Genomic DNA, 16333 nt, shown 5'->3' on the forward strand with positions numbered 1-16333 from the left:
CCAGCCAACTATTAAAGGTGCAGAAGCCCCACCTGTATGACATCCGACCAGGTGACTTCATTTTTTATTTTTGTGTGGTTTCCCTCCTGGCTCTCCATCGTTTCCCGGAAGTCTTATCTGATGCGTCTCTCGCTACACCCTTTACCTCTATATACTCCCCGACCTCTCCCTCAGAACCCCGCTCCCTTCCCTTCCTCTCTCTCTTATCGCGTCCTCCCATTGGCCGGCTGCTCAGAGCCACGCCCCCCTCGGCCCTTTTTCGCTATTGGCCGGGGGCTGCCGTCTTGCTCTCCCGGAGAGGGAGCGTTTGCTGCTTGGCTGCCGCGCAGGTCCTGAAAGAGACATAGTGAGCTCCCCTCACCCAAGCACCCATTTCAAAATACACTTCTGGAGGGTCAAGAGAAATAGAGAGAGGGTGGCAATGCACCCTAAACCCCTTGAGCTGAGATGTATATTCTCTCCGTTGTTATAACGATTTCGCACGGTTGTTTTGATGGCCGCTCTACGGAGCTGCCAGGACTCTTCGCGGTGAGGGAGAGGGAGGCGGGGGAGGAGTGGGCGGAGCCTCCGCGGGGCCGGAGGGAGGGGGAGGGGACGGCGGGGAGGGAGGGAGGGAAGGAGTCAAGATGGCGGCGGTGTTGCTCCTGAAACCGCCGAGGTGCTGGAGGAGGAGGAGGATGGTGAAGATGGGGATGAGGTAAGGCGCCCGGGGAGGGGTCGAGGAGGCGGAGGCGAGGAGGGGGCCGCCATTAGCCCCCCCCCATTGGGAGGGGAGAAGAGGGAGGGCGAAGGCAACGGGTGGGGTCGGGTGGGGGAGGGGAGGCAACTGACAGGTCGGGTGGGGGAGGGGTGACTGGAGGTGGGGGGAGGGGAACTTAAGGGAAGGGGGGGCAAAAGGGAGGAGAGTAACTTTATTACCCCTCTACCAAAAAAAGGGTGACTTAAAGGAGGGGGATGTACCCGCCTGAGCTCTTACTCAGAGTAGACCCATTCGAAACTGGGTCTACTCTTGAGTATGGCTAAGTGATGGGTGGGGGTTGTAAACGTGCGGAACTGCAAAGAAGATCCTGGATTCCCTCTAGGAAGGAAACCTCCCCCTAGTAAGTGTGGCGGCCCTATAGGGCGGTCCTTTAAGAACATCTTATAATCATCATCATCATTAACTGAATTTTAATGACTCCAGTGTAATCGAACAGAAAAGCTCACCGGAGTTCAAAAGAAATCAAAAGAAAGACGTGTTATCTTCCAAAGTGTTTACATAGGGCTGGGAGGGGTAAACAGGCAGTACTGTATTTGGGGTGACGGAGACGGCGTGGTGAATCGTGTCCCAATATTTAGTTGCGTTGTGCTCTTAACTTTTAAACATACTCTGAGTAAACCTCTTGAAGAGTAATGGGGATGAGTTAGCTGCCTGCGTTGCTTTCAAAGGGTCTACTCTTGAGCGGAACTTAAGTTTGATTCCAGCCTAAGAGACAGCAGGGACGGTTCAAGGCATGTTGATTGAGGATTAAGACCCCTTTAATCTCAGCGGGATCCTAACTGCGACCCTAACTACATCAACTCAGGAATGAGTCTTGTTGAATTGCAGAAGGGGTGTGTAGGTCTTACTCCCAAGTGAGAGGCTTATGGGGTTAGGATTGCAGTACAGAAGTGTAGCTGAAAAGACTGAACTCTTAAGCATATTTTTTTGGAAGTAAGCCTTGGTATTTGTGTATTTTTATGATGGAAGCCTTGGAGGGCAGTTTTTATACATTTAATCATAGACTCATAGAATTTTAGAGTTGGAAGGGACTCCTGCAATACAGGAATCTCAACATGAGACCCCCACATCCAATTTGAAAACATACCAGATCCTGCATGAGCTTTGCAAATATTTTAGCAGTTTAATCGCTGCCTGTGGAAGTAAATAGACAAGGGGGAGATTCCTTCTTCCTTCCCAACTGAGTGGACAGTGCAGCCCTATAAATCTCTACTCACTCACTGGGACTTGCTCCCATGTAAGTGGGTATAGGACTGCAGCCAAATTGCTCAGAAGCTTAAGCATATTAATTCAGAAATAAGCTCCTTTTGCTTTGAGGGGGCAGGGCTTCCCCCTAGTAAATGTGGCTTGTATATTACTCTAAACTCTACTCAAAATGGACATACTGAAATTATTAAGGTAGTCATGTCCATTAATTTTGGTGGGTCTGCTTTGAGTAGCAGTAACCTTGGAGGGCAACCCTGTGTGTTTTAGGATGGCAGCCTTATAGGGTTAATAAGTGAGTCTTAGGATGACAGCTTTCCTCCTGAGTAGACCTGCCTGGTGAGGTTGACACCACCAGTTTCTTTTGGATTGACCCCAGGTTGATGAAGCCTGCAATTGTTGCTCAAAAAGCAAGGCCGCTTATGTTCAGCTGGCTTTTATTCATTACTCCTGAGAAAGTTCACCTTGAGTTCCTGCTTTGCGGAGCAATTCTGTTCACACTTGCTCAGAAGTAAGTCTCACTAGGCTCAGTGGGCCTTACTTCCAAGTAATTAAACATAGATTAACTGTGCATTGGGACTGCAACCAAACTGTTGGCTAACCTCGTGGAAGACAGTTGTGTTGGGGTCTTACTTCTGTGGCCGTCCAAATAGTTCTGGCCTCCCAGCTCCCACCAGCCTCGGGCCAGTATGGCCGAGTCTCTGGGATGATGGGGTAGTAGTGGGTAATGGTTAGATTATCCCACCAGGACCTGGGAGACCCAGGATTCAAATCCCTGCTTGGCCATGAAACTCACCGGCTGTGAGCTTGGGCCAGTCGCTGCCTCCGTATTCCCTCATACAAATCTGCCTGGGTTTTGAGATCATCAGGGGAGGGCCTTGTCTCAGTCCTGCCACCCTCACAGGTATGCTTGGTTGGGACGCAGGACAGGGTCTTCTTGGTGGCTGCTCCCAGACTTTGGAACTCCCTAGAGAAGCTAGAATGGCTTCCTCCTTGTTGTCTTCCCACCAGCAGGTGAAGAATTCCTTGTTCCCACAGGCTTTTGAGAATTGAATGCTTTGAATGAAACAGCTGGCGCTGTTTTTATTGTAATTATTTGTATGTTTCATGTATGTATATAGCTTCATCTCTATGTTTAATTGTTTTTAATGGTTGATTTTTCTGTGATTTTAGCGGTTCTTGTTTTTATCTGCAAGCCACCTTGAGTCCCGCCAGGAGAACAGGCAGGGTATAATTATATTTAATAATAATAATGAAAGCAACAATAACAACAGCAGCAAATCCCATCAGTCACAGCCACCTGGCTGGGGGCTGATGGGAGTTGTAGTCCAAGACAGGTGGATGACTACTGATTGGCACATATGGAGATTTTAGTAGGCATAGTTTAGGGGGAGTTGACATGGAAAAGGAGTGGGTTATATTGGTTCTGGGCAAGACTAATATAACAGGGGGTGCAACTTGTAATCTTGTCTGCATTGATTCTGCAAGTGAACTCCCCTGAACTCCATGGGGCTGACACCTGAGTAAACCCATATAAGATCATACTGTGCATCCCCTTCAGATGTCAATGAGAAGAAGAACTACACAACTTTTAGACGACATCTGAAGGCAGCCCTGTTCAGGGAAGCTTTTAATGTTTGATGCTTCATTATGTTTTATATATTCTGTAAGCCTCCCGGAGTGGCTGGGGAAACCCAGCCAGATGGGCACGTTATAAATATTAACATTATTATTATTATTATTAAAAATGCACTGAACTGAGCTTTTCCTTATTTTGCTCTCTTTCTTTTTCAATGCCATGTGCATTGGCACATGGATGGCAACGTCTCATTAACACTGCTCTTCCAGTTTTATCGTGCTCTGTCCGGGGATGTGTCTAGGCTTGGGGAAAGAGGTGGAACAGTTGAAGAAGTCACCGTGCAGCGTGGGTGTGTGGTCAGGGGTGTTTTGCTGCTGTTTTGGGGGAGAACGACGGCAACAAAAAAGAAAATAATACTTCCAGTGCAACATGGGCGGGTATAGACTGAAGGGACGGAGGGAATGTTTCTCCAGATGATAAAGCTATTGGTGGCTACTAGCTGTGATGGCTGTGTGCAGGGTTCGAAATTAGCAGGGCGCCAGGTGCATTTTGCCCCAAAGATTCTGCATTTGCGAGCATCTCAGAGTCTGGGCGCCATTTTTTGCCCCTGGCTGACACTCCAGGATTACTGAAATGTACAGTGAGGGGAAAACATATTTGATCCCCTGCTAAATTTGCCCGTTTGCCCCCTGACGAAGAAATGACCAGTCCATAATTTTAATGGTAGGTTTATTGTAGCTGTGAGAGACAGAATAACAACAGGAAAACCCCTAGAAACCCAGAAGACAAAAGTCAGAGACTGATGTGCATTATAATGAGTAAAATAAGTATTGGATCCCCTATCAACCAGCCAGATGTCAGGCTACCTGGGGATCAAATACTTTCCCCCCTCACTGTATGTGTTTTGAAGCCTTGGAGTATATGTTAAGGACAGACAATACTTTAAGAGTAGAGTGTTTTGAAAACTGAAGTATGGTACCAAAATTTTTGTTGTCAGCACCAAATCAAACACAATTTCTGCTAAAAATGTGATATTAGCAATGCGAATTGCATATTAATTCATGCTTATCAAAATAATAAACAAAATTTGTTGCTGCCCTCCTCCCCCAGTGGCGACTAGACATTCTGTTTTGGCGCCCACAACCCAGGTCCCAGAAGCCATTTGGCTCCTAGCTTTTCCACCCCAGTTTCTAATACTGCCCAGAGAATAAAGCTATAGGTGGCTGCTAGATGTGATGGCTGTGTGCTGTCTATACTCTTGGAGTCAGTATACGCCCCCAGACTCAATTTGCTTGGAATCACAAGGGACAAGAGTTGCTGTTATGCTCAGGTCTGGCTTGCAGGTTTCCTGAAGACATCTGGCTGCTCCCTGTGAGGATGGAGTGCTGGACTCAGGTAGCCGCTTTGACCTGATCCAGCTGCAGGGTTTTCATGTTTAGGACTCAGAGCTTCCATCAGCCCCAGCAGCCGGCATGGCCGATTGTCTGAAGGCCACCCGGTTGGGGGCACCCAGGCTTTGTAGTCCAACCCTAGTGTGTCAGCTGTACCTCTTCCTGGAGATTTCTGGTCTGGCCACATGGCCACACCCCTTAATCACATCCCATTTAGATTACCGTGGCACGATCTACGTGGGGCTGGCTTCGAAAAGTGCCTGGAAACTTCATTTGGCCCAAAGAACCATTGCCCAGGGCTGGTTACAGGGAGCCCTTGTTACAGCAGCTCCGCTGTGGCTACCAGCCTGATTCCAGGCACGGTTCAAAATGCTGGCTATTACCTATAAAGCCCTATAGGTTTTAGGCCCAGGCTAGCTGAAGGACCCTATTCTCCCGTATGAACCTGCTTGTTCTCTGAGGCCTTCAGGGGAGGCCCTTCTCTCAGTCCCACCACCCTCACAGATCTGCTTGGTGGGGACGCAGGAGAGGGCCTTCTGGGTGGCTCTTCCCAGATTTTGGAACTCCCTCCCTAGAGAAGCTCCTCCCTTGCTGTCCTTCCGCTGGCAGGTGAAGACTTCTTGTTCCAACAGACTTCGTGGAATTGACTGCTTTTAAGGAAAGGGTTTTCAATAGCGCTGTACAGTGGTACCTCGGGTTACATACGCTTCAGGTAACATACACTTCAGGTTACAGACTCTGCTAATCCAGAAATAGTACCTCGGGTTAAGATCTTTGCTTCAGGATGAGAACCGAAATCGTGCTCCGGCAGCGTGGTGGCAGCGGGAGGCCCCATTAGCTAAAGTGGTGCTTCAGGTTAAGAACAGTTTCAGGTTAAGAACGGACCTCCAGTATTTAACCTGAGGTACTGCCATATCTGTGTCCTTTTTATCTGTGTTTTAGCAGATTTGGTATTTACATCATTTTAACCCCATTATGAGGGACGCGGGTGGCGCTGTGGGTTAAACCACAGAGCCTAGGACTTGCCGATCAGAAGGTCAGCTATTTGAATCTCCACAACGGGGTGAGCTCCTGTAGCTTAGTTCCTGCTCCTGCCAACCTAGCAGTTCGAAAGCACATCAAAGTGCAAGTAGATAAATAGATACTGCTCCAGCGGGAAACGGTGTTTCCATGCACTGCTCTGGTTCTCCAGAAGCGGCTTAGTCCTGCTGGCCACATGACCCGGAAGCTGTATGCCGGCTCCCTTGGCCAGTAAAGCGAGATGAGCGCCGCAACCCCAGAGTCGGTCACGACCGGACCTAATGGTCAGGGGTCCCTTGACCTTTTAACCCCATTATAGTTTCATTACTTTTTGACTGTTACCTTTTCTTTGTTTTTAGCTACCTGTGTTTTATCCATGTTTGTTTTGGATTTTTGTGAGCTGCCTTCGAGTCCTCTGTTCTGGGGGAAAAGCAGGATATATATACATTAAATAATGGGGAAAGGCTGCTCCCATGCTTGACCCAGTGAGCAGGAAGAGGTCGCTCAGAAAGGCCGGGTCCCACTTGAGAGTTGACGCAGATGTCGAGGAAGAGGCGGGTTCTGGCTAGGGGAAGCCCCAGGCACCCATAGTCACCTCTCTGTGGCTATATGATGTGTGCTTCTGTCTAGATGCTGGAGGCTGGTGGGAGTACATCTCTTACCTCCAGCCTCATTCAGAGGAGTTGCAGGTTGAAAACTTCATCACCTTTCCCCCGTTCCCCTGCACTTTTGGATTGCTGCCTGCCTAAGTTGGGCATTGCCGGCGTTGCTACTTGCCCAGGTTCACTTGTTTGTGGGACTCCCATAAGGGTCTCAAGCCTCTGCTGGGTCTGTGCAACTGAATCCTCTGTGATCAAAGTCGTTTCTTGCAAAGCTGCACCCCAGCTGCAAGATTCTGCCTGCAGAGAAGTGCCTGGCTTCTCTCCCCCAGCCTCCCTCCCCACAACCCCGCTTGTGGGTCTTGAATGACGTTGTGTAGACGTGCGTTCCCTTTGCAACTCTCTCTGAAGGTCACAACTGCTGCCCAAAGTTACTCCACGCCCCCTCCTGCCTCCTTCCCCCCCCCTTACCCACCCACCCCTTTTGTCCAGGACAGGGCCATTATTCCCTCCTGAAGTCCTTCAATGATTTACAGATATTTCTCGCTCTGGTAGGTTGGCTCATTATGTCAGTGTTTCAAAATGCTTGGGCATGTGTGATTTATTGATTGATTTATTAACTTGGCGAGAGCTGTCGCAGAGCAAGAGTCTAGGCCACTCGTCTGTGAACCAGGAAATCCCCGTTTTCAGATCTCACAGCTGCCGGGAGGGAGCAGAAACGGGTGTCAGAGAGAGCCCCTACTCTGAGAGCAGAAGGTCGGTTCAATCCTCAGCATCTCCAGTTACAAGGATCAAGTGACGCATGACGATGATTTGTTCAATTTTTATTCCCCCATCCCCTGCCAAAGGGGTCCTGGGACGTAAAAGCATCAGCACTAAAACCTTTTCTTTCTTTCAAAAAAAACATTTTAAAAAATGGTTAAAAACACTTGAAAAACAGTGATCTGGAGCAATGTCTTTCAGGCATCAAAATGCCTGCGTAAGCAGGAGTCTTTTTTAAATCCCTTCTGAAAGCTAATAAAAAGAAGGAGCAGGTGCACCTCACTAGGGTTGCCGTTTCCATGGATAGGGAACCACCACAGAGAAGACCCTGTCTCCTGTGTGAAAAACAACAGGGCCGCCTCCTCCCCCGACAATGGTAGGGCCCGAGATGGGAATTGGGGAAAGGCAGCTATTTTTTGCAAGAGAGATGGCCCTGGTGTTTCTCCTCGTTCCGACTATTCCCAATGTGCTCAAAGTGCTTTGCATTGGCATGGCAGGCTGTCCCAGGATTTGGGGGTTTATTTTTCTTTTTTTGCAAGGTTGGCTTCTTGTCACAGGGTGGTTTGATCGAGCAGGATGACTTGCTGGCTGCCTTCCAGCTCTGCGAAGTGTCACGAGGCGCCTTGGGACGGGGTGTCAGCTGATCGCTGGGCAAAGGTGTCCCTGTTTGAGTGTCTCTGTGGATTTAAAGAGAAAGCAGGCCTCGGGTCTTCCCCTGCTTGCTCTAAAGCTAGCCTGGTAGGAGGCAGTGGAGAAGAGGGTCAGGGTGGGAGCAGTTGCCGTTGGTCATTCCAAATGCCGGGGTGTGGATTAGATACGCAGGGCTATATCTGGGCTGGCCTCATGGCGGGGGGCCTGTCACGAATCAAATTGCCATTCAATGGATTAGGAGCTTTGGACTGTGCTGATCCCTCTAGCTCAGTATTGCCTACACTGACTGGCAGCAGCTGTCCAGGGTTTCGGGCAAGGGGACATTGCTAGCCCTACCTGGAGATGCCAGGGAATGCAGGGGGGCGATTCTGCATGCAAGGTGGATACTCTGCCAGTGAGCTACAAGATTCCAGTCTAAACGATTCTGAATGAAGGGCTGATTTAAATGGGAACAAAGGAAGCTGTCATACGCAGAGTCAAACCATTGATCCATTTAGGATCAATGCCAGGGATTGAACCCAGGATCTTCTAAATGCAGAGCAGATACCCCACCGCAGAGTTTTGGATGAGGTAGTTAATATTGCAAGGAGAGCTTTCCCCTCTTGTCGATTTCTCTTTCTTCTAGTTTCCCCCAGGCGTAGGAGGATCAGTTTGCTGCTTCTGTATTTAATGTATCTCTGTGTTTATAGTATGTATGTACATTTCAGAACATCCCTGTACTGCTTGATTACAGTAAAACTTCAAGCACTGACTAGATATATATGTTATGAGGGAATCGTAAGAAGGAATTCCAAGGCTGACCAGTGATCTGAACCTGCTGCAAGGCAGCAGCCTCCGTACGCATTTAGTTCAACTAGCAGTTTGTAAGCATCCCAATGCAGTGAAAGAGCAGAGCACAGAGCACTCAGAGAGCTATTGTATGAAACATTAGGAGCCCCACCGCAATAAAATTCATTAAGGAACAGCATGGGCTGGCCGCTTGTCATCGGTGATGTCACAGGCGCTGTCCAGTAGGTGCCTGTGGCACTTGCCCAGCGACATTCCATGTAGCAACATCCAATGGGGTTCTGTTGGTCAAGGAGAAAGCTGCCCTTTCGGAGCATCGTAAGTGCTTCCTTGGTTCTGCATTGTTCTTGGGGGTGATTTTGAAAAGTGCAAGAGAGGAAGTGCTGGTTCTCAAATCAAGCCTTTCCCCGTTCTCTCCCCCCCCCTCACCCACTTTTTTAAAGCACCGTGCATGCTAATTAGGTTGCTATAACAATTGAAAGCGTTCGGGATTTTGATAGTGCCCAACGGTGTGATCCAACACCTCTGGTCATGCAAGCCCCACATGCCTCTCTTCTAGTGCAAAAATGTACATCTCCCGAGCGATGGGAACTCTGAATTTAAGCTTTCCGTTTGGCTGCGTTTGTAAGGACACCAAGCGAGATCTCGCACTCGGAAAACTTAGCAGCACAGTCAGATGCACGTTTGTTGGTACGCTAAGTCCCGCTGTGTTCAACAGGGCTTAGTGAGTGTGTGTAGGGTTTCCCGTGGGCAAATTCTACCCAGAGGAATGCAAGAAGAAGCTGCCTTTTACCAAACTAGATCACTGATCTATCTAGCCCAGAATTCTCTACAGCCAGAGGCACTGTTGCTTCTGGTTACCAGTTGCTGGAAACCCCAGGAGGGGAGAAGAGGGTGCTCAGCTCCTGCAGGTGGCCTTCTCAAATCTGCCATTTGGTTGGCCCCCTTTGGCCTGATCCCACAAGCTCTTCTTACATTCCTATCACAATAATAACAATAACAATAAAATATTATTTTTTTAATGATATTTTATTAAAGTTTTTAAAATATAACAGGAAAAGTGAAAAATAGAAAAAAAAATACAAAGTAAAAACAGTTAAAAACACATTAATTTTCATAACATACCTTCCTTACGCTTATTTCCCCAGACCTCCTCGTACCTCCCTTTTTTGTATTCCAGTTCAATTTGTTAGTTCAGCAAATCCTTACCATCAAGCTTTTACGCATTTGTAAACCTTTTTTTCCCATATCTCTTAAAGCATTACAGCAGGAAACCACTTATTTTCTATCCAACATCCTTCTAACATTCATTAATTTTACAATATTTCTGTAAATAGAACAATAATATATTATTTGTACCTCGCCCATCTGCTGGGTTTCCCCAGCCACTCTGGGCAGCTTCCAACAAAGATTAAAAATACATTAAAATGTCATACATTAAAAACTTCCCTGAACAGGGCTGCCTTCAGATGTCTTCTAAATGTCAGGTAGTTGTTTATCTCTTTGAAATCTGATGGGAGGGCGTTCCACAGGGCAGGTGCCACTACCGAGAAGGCCCTCTGCCTGGTTCCCTGTAGCTTTGCTTCTCGCAGGGAGGGAACCGCCAGAAGGCCCTCGGTGCTGGACCTCAGTGTCCGGGCTGAATGATGGGGGTAGAGATGCTCCTTCAGGTATACTAGCAGCAGCACTCCCTGCCCAGATTGAATCTGGGACCTTCTGCATGCAAAGCAGATGTTCTGCCCCTGTTCTGTGACCCTTCCCCAATCTATGAAGCTGCCTTACGCAGTTGGTCCACCCAGATCGGTATTGTCTATCCATTGGCAGGGTTTCAGGCAGGGAGCATTTTCCCCCAGGCCTGAGATGCCAAGGGAAAATAAGAGAAGAGGGAAAATATTTAAAGCAGCCTGACAAGGATGCATGAGTTTCTGAGGTGTATATAATATGGTAAAGGTAAAGGGACCCCTGACCATTAGGTCCAGTCATGGCCGACTCTGGGGTCGCGGCGCTCATCTCGCTTTACTGGCCAAGGGAGCCAGCATACAACTTCCGGGTCATGTGGCCAGCATGACTAAGCCGCTTCTGGAGAACCACAGCAGTGCAGAAACGCCGTTTACCTTCCTGCCGGAGCGGTACCTATTTATCTACTTGCACTTTGACGTGCTTTCAAACTGCTAGGTTGCCAGGAGCAGGGACCAAGCAACGGGAGCTCACCCTGTCGCGGGGATTTGAACCACCGACCTTCTGATCGGCAAGTCCTAGGCTCTGTGGTTTAACTGGACAGGGATCCAGGGATAGGGGATTTGCCTTCTCACACCCAAACAAGCTTGTAGAAAGTAGGCTGGAAGGCGGGAGAATTAGGGGTGGGCAATGGTTGCTGTGAAATCCAGCAAACAAACTTTCCCCCACCCGGCAGGAATTATTCCTTCCTTTTTGTTGGTGAGGCCTGCGGCTCAGCAGCAGAGTATCTGCGCTGCGTGCAAAAGGTCCCAAGTTCATTCCCTGCAGGCATCTCCAGGTAGGGCTGGGAAAGACCCCCTGCCTGAAACCCTGAAAGTCTGCTCTGAGTCAGTGTAGACAGCAGGGAGCTAGATAAAGCCGTGGTCTTGCTGCTCCTGTTTAAAGCAGCCTTTTGTTCAGAACCATGAGGACCGGAAACTTACTTCGTTTTAAGAGAAGGGCTCTTTCCCTCCCACCACTCTCCAGTTCAATACAGCTGCAAAGAGGTCATCTTTTGGGGGGCTAACAGCCAGCCCTAAATCCGAGTCCCTGATAATGCTATGTAGCCCAGCAGGGGAGGGGGCTTTAGGGGAGGGGGCAAGAAGAAAACTATCCTCTCCTCCCTGCCTGAATAGCTCTACAAGGCTCCTGTTCAAAGCTTCCTGAGCCCTTGACGGAAGTGAGCCTACGCTGCAATGTGTTGTTGCAGTTCTTGCTTATCTTTGTTATTCAGGTGGATGCCTGGGCGCATGTAGATTCCTGCAAGTGCATGATGCAGTGAGTAAACAGTGGCTTGTCTAAAGCCGCCCTGTGAACACACTGGGCAGAGGTGTCATTTAAACCGCCGACTTCCTGACTTGTAATCCGCTATGGTGAACCAGCTCTTCTCTTCTCTTCTCTCCCCGCCCCCATCAGAAACTAGGGGAATGCCCAGGTCAACCACACGTTCACATTGCTCAGCCTGACTCTTAAGTTCCTCCACTGGGACTTGTCCCTCCTTCTGTTTTGCAAGTGATTCTCGTCTGGGTTCCTCCTCTACAATGGAGCAGAGTGGGGCCACCCCAAAGTGTTTGACTGCTGTAGCAAAAATTATTATTATTATTATTATTATTATTATTATTATTATTATTATTATACCTTGTTGCACAGGTTTAGGAAGCTTTTTAGTAGAAGCTCCCTTTGTTCCTCTTGCCTTATTATTGTTGTTGCTGTTGCTGTTGCTGTTGTTGTTATTATTATTATTATTATCATCATAACAGTGGTACCTCTGGTTATGTACTTAATTCGTTCTGGAGGTCCGTTCTTAACCTAAAACTGGTCTTAACCTGAAGCACCACTTTAGCTAATGGGGCCTCCCACTGCTGCTGCCGCCGCGCCGCCGGAGCATGATTTCTGTTCTCATCCTGAAGCAAAGTTCTTAACCCAAGGTACTATTTCTGGGTTAGCGGAGTCTGTAACCTGAAGCGTATGTAACCCGAGGTACCACTGTAATTGAAATTATATACTGCCCTATACCCATAGGTCTCAGGGCAGTTCACAGGATAAACTCGCCTTTGTAGCGTGGTGAATGCCTGGGATGCAGAAACAAACCATGCTTTATTTATCTATTGATTACATTTATATTCCACTTTTCCTCGAGGTGGTGTACATTGGTCTCCTCCTCCATATTTTATCCTCCTGGGAGGTAGGTTAGGCTGAGAGTGAGGGACTGGACCAGGTTCACTCCGTGAGCTTTGTGGCTAGGGGGATTTGCACCCTGATCTCCCAGGTTTGAGTCTGACTGCACCACACTGGCTGTCCAAGGTTAAGGAAGAGCACTGAGCTCTTGCAAGCGCCACACCATACAGTGGTGCCTCGCAAGACGAAATTAATCCGTTCCGCGAGTCTCTTCGTCTAGCGGTTTTTTCGTCTTGCGAAGCAACCCTATTAGCGGCTTAGCGGATTAGCGCTATTAGCGGATTAGCGGTTTAGCGGCTATTAAAGGCTTAGCGGCTAAAAGGCTAATCGCAAGACTCGCAAGACGTTTTCGTCTTGCAAAGCAAGCCCATAGGGAAATTCATCTTGCGAAGCGCATCGAAAAACGGAAAACCCTTTCGTCTAGCGGGTTTTTCGTCTTCCGAGGGCACCACTGTAGTTGAAACCGGCCGAGGGTTGTAAGTCCACAGCAATCCATGGCTTCAGATTGTGGTTCTTTGGCAGCGAACGCACCATTGCTAAGCTGCTGGGCAGGGTTTGGATGATTAGGCAGACTGTGGTTTAATAAACCATAGCTTGGTAAACTGTGGTTTGCGTGCGAAAGAGGCCATAGACCTTATTGCTTTCTGGGTTCCTGCAGATCACTTAAGGCAGCCTTGCCAAATGCACGTCTCTGAGCTGGGATTGGGTGCTCAAACAAACCACGGTTGAATAAGCTATTGTTTGGTAAACCGTGGTTATAGCACACCCTGTACTTTTCCAGCAGATGGCTTAAGGCGGCTTTGCCAAGGATACACCCCTGGCCGGCCTTTATCTGCAAGAAAACCTGGTGCAGGCCATCCTTTCCAACTGCAGTTGAGAACTACGCTCCTGAGCTCCCGGCTCAAGGGGGCTTGCAGTTGGGGTCTCCGCTGAAATGACGTGACCTTTTTAGACCAGCTGCACAGCCCAACAGAGCGCTTGAGAGCTGCGTTCCTGGTGCATCTGAGCGAGGGTGGGCGAGACAGTTCCCAACAGCTGTTAACGGTAGCAGAGGATTATTGTTTTTTTAGCAAGGGGGGGGGTCCCCTTTGCTTCGATCATGGCTCCCTCTGCCTCCAGCGTAAGCGGTGCTATTTTTGACATATATGGGATTATCATGTCAACGGGATGTGGCATTCTGTCTCTGCTGCGGAACGGATTCTTTTCGGGGCTTGGTGGACGAGACCGTCCTTATCCCGGGCAAAGCTCGCCGTAGCGGGGAGGGAGAGAAGAGGAAACTGTGACACCTCAGGGGAGAGAAGTCAGAGCGCTGATTTCCTGTCCCAGAATACACGAATCCTGCATCAGGGTATCAGATCTAGGGCATAGAGCATCATTTGGGAGTCCTGCAGGAGGATCTTCTCTGATCGCTGAGAAGCCACGACTTCTGCATAGCCAATTTTTTTTTGGGGGGGGGAGCTGTGTTTTAGGTGCCATACAAACAAACAAACAAACAAACAAACAAACTTCATTCACCCTTGGGTGACTAGGTCCCTGGGACTTTCTTTCCGTGCTGACTTGGCAGAAACACACGCAGCAGCGTTCTCGACTGTTCCATCTCGGAAGCAATTGGTTTCCTGCACAATGGGGATTTACCCTCATTATCACTAATTACTGGAGGCTAGACGGGTTTGGGGAGGGTGTGTGGCTCGCCACAGTAGTTTAAAAAACAAAACACAGTGCGGTGGCCATCTTAATTTTTTTATTTTTTTTAAAGAGCAAGTTGTTAGGGTCATAGGCTGTGGAGGAGGCTGGTCAACTGCCCAGATGTCACCTCTATACTTTGAAGCATATATTTGAATCCATAAGGACAAGTAACTTGCTTCACTTGCTCAAGTGATTTTTGCCCATGGATGAAAAGAAGAAAACATCTCAACGGAAGAAGAACGGCAGCAGAACTTATTAGAGTACTCAGAAATGGCTAAACTTATTGGAAGATAATAAACCCTTTAATGTAGAATGGAAACAATTTACTATTGTAAACAAATTAAGAGTTTAGTAGGATTAAAGTAAAAAATGCATAGTGACAGAAAACTTAGACTGATTATTTGGGATAAATAATAGTTAGGGATAATTTGGAAATGCAGTAAAAAAGCAGTACATGTGCAAGAAACCTCAGAAAGCGGGGGGGGGGAGGAGAGTCGAAATACGATGTCGAATAATTTAAATTTATGTCTTGTGTTTGTTGTAAAATGAAAAGTATAAATAAAAATGGGTTTTTGGTTTTTTTTGCAAGTTTCATCCCTGTTTGGGACAGCTGCCTATTCTTGCATTGCAGGGGTTGGAATAGATGATCCTCAGGGTCCCTTCCAACTTCAGTTCTGGGATTCTGTGACCTGAGATGAGTCTTGAAGTGCTGCTTCTGTAATCACACAGAACACCTCCCCGCTTTCCTGCCTATGTCGACTGTCTGCAGAGCAGCGCAGTGGTTGTGGAAGCCTCAAACACGTGCCACGTTAGCCTGAAATCTATACGGCCACACAAGTTTGAGGTTGGAGTGACGGGGGCAGGAAAGGCAGGAGCCAGCATATACTACTACTACTACTAATAATAATAATAATAATAGAAAAGTCTTGAGGCTCCTGAAGGCAGTGTTAGAAACACAGACATGTAAGCTAATTGCCACAATGGCACCTTAAAACTAAGTTACGATCGCCACAATGGAATGTATAGGAGCCATCTTTTCCATTATTATTATTACAGTGGTATCTCGGGTTACATACGCTTCAGGTTACACACTCTACCAAGCCAGAAATAGTGCTTCAGGTTAAGAACTTTGCTTCAGGATAAGAACAGAAATTGGGCTTTGGTGGCAGCAGGAGGCCCCATTAGCTAAAGTGGTGCTTCAGGTTAAGAGCAGTTTCAGGTTAAGTACAGACCTCCGGAACGAATTAAGTACTTAACCCGAGGTACCACTGTAATTGTTATTCATTTCTATGATTTCTATTTCTAGAGCCTTCTCTAAGGGACATTTTGCTTTCCCCATATTTATTGACCAACTTAATTTATAGAGCTGCCCCACAGCAGAAGAACTGTAGGAAGCCAGTGTGATTCAGGGGTTAAGAGTGTTGGAGAGATCAGGGTTTAAATCACAGGGTGACCTTGCAGTCAGTCGCAGCCTCTTCACCTGCCTCACAGGGTTGTCGTCAGGATTAACTGAGCTTGGGAGAGGTGTGTGAATCATGGACTCCTTGGAGAAACAGGTGGGCTACAAATGCAATAAATAAGCTCTTCTGCTTACCTGCTTAAGCAAGCTGGAGGGGGCAGCTTTTCACACCTTTGCACCCCTTCCCAATAGCATTTTGTGTCTGGACAGTTTCTTCTGAACTTTTCCAATGGTCCTCGAGCGCATCTTTCCCGAAACCTCTTTATAAATGTGTGCAGTCTCTCAAAATACATGCCCAGAATGTACCTTCCGACCCTGAGCGCTGGGTAGCACCATTTAGAAGGAGGTGCAAAAATCCAGAGGTTTGTCCAGGTACTGATCCACTTGCCTGGCAAGAGGGGTATTTCTGCATAAGGCTTCATGAAGATCTACCTGCTCAGTCGTGTGCCTGGCTGCATAGACACAGAGCACATTGAAAGCACCTGAGTAGTGGTTCATGGGCCACTATCCACCCCTCTTACCTGTCCTCCAAACTCCAGCAGG

The 16333-nt window shown here is 48.0% G+C and overlaps 1 protein-coding gene across 3 annotated transcripts in view; it reads left to right on the forward strand.

Moving 5' to 3' along the window:
• The first annotated feature begins 569 nt into the window (after positions 1–569).
• Positions 570–16333, forward strand: part of NCOR1 (nuclear receptor corepressor 1) — a 110305-nt gene continuing 94541 nt past the window's right edge. For all 3 annotated transcript variants that reach the window (XM_083479686.1, XM_083479688.1, XM_083479687.1), the window contains exon 1: positions 570–697. The gene's annotated coding sequence lies outside the window, so the exon portion shown is untranslated. The remainder of the gene's footprint in view (positions 698–16333) is intronic.

This window comes from Podarcis liolepis (assembly GCF_965112155.1).
Source record: "Podarcis liolepis genome assembly, chromosome: 16".
Lineage (NCBI taxonomy): Eukaryota > Metazoa > Chordata > Lepidosauria > Squamata > Lacertidae > Podarcis > Podarcis liolepis.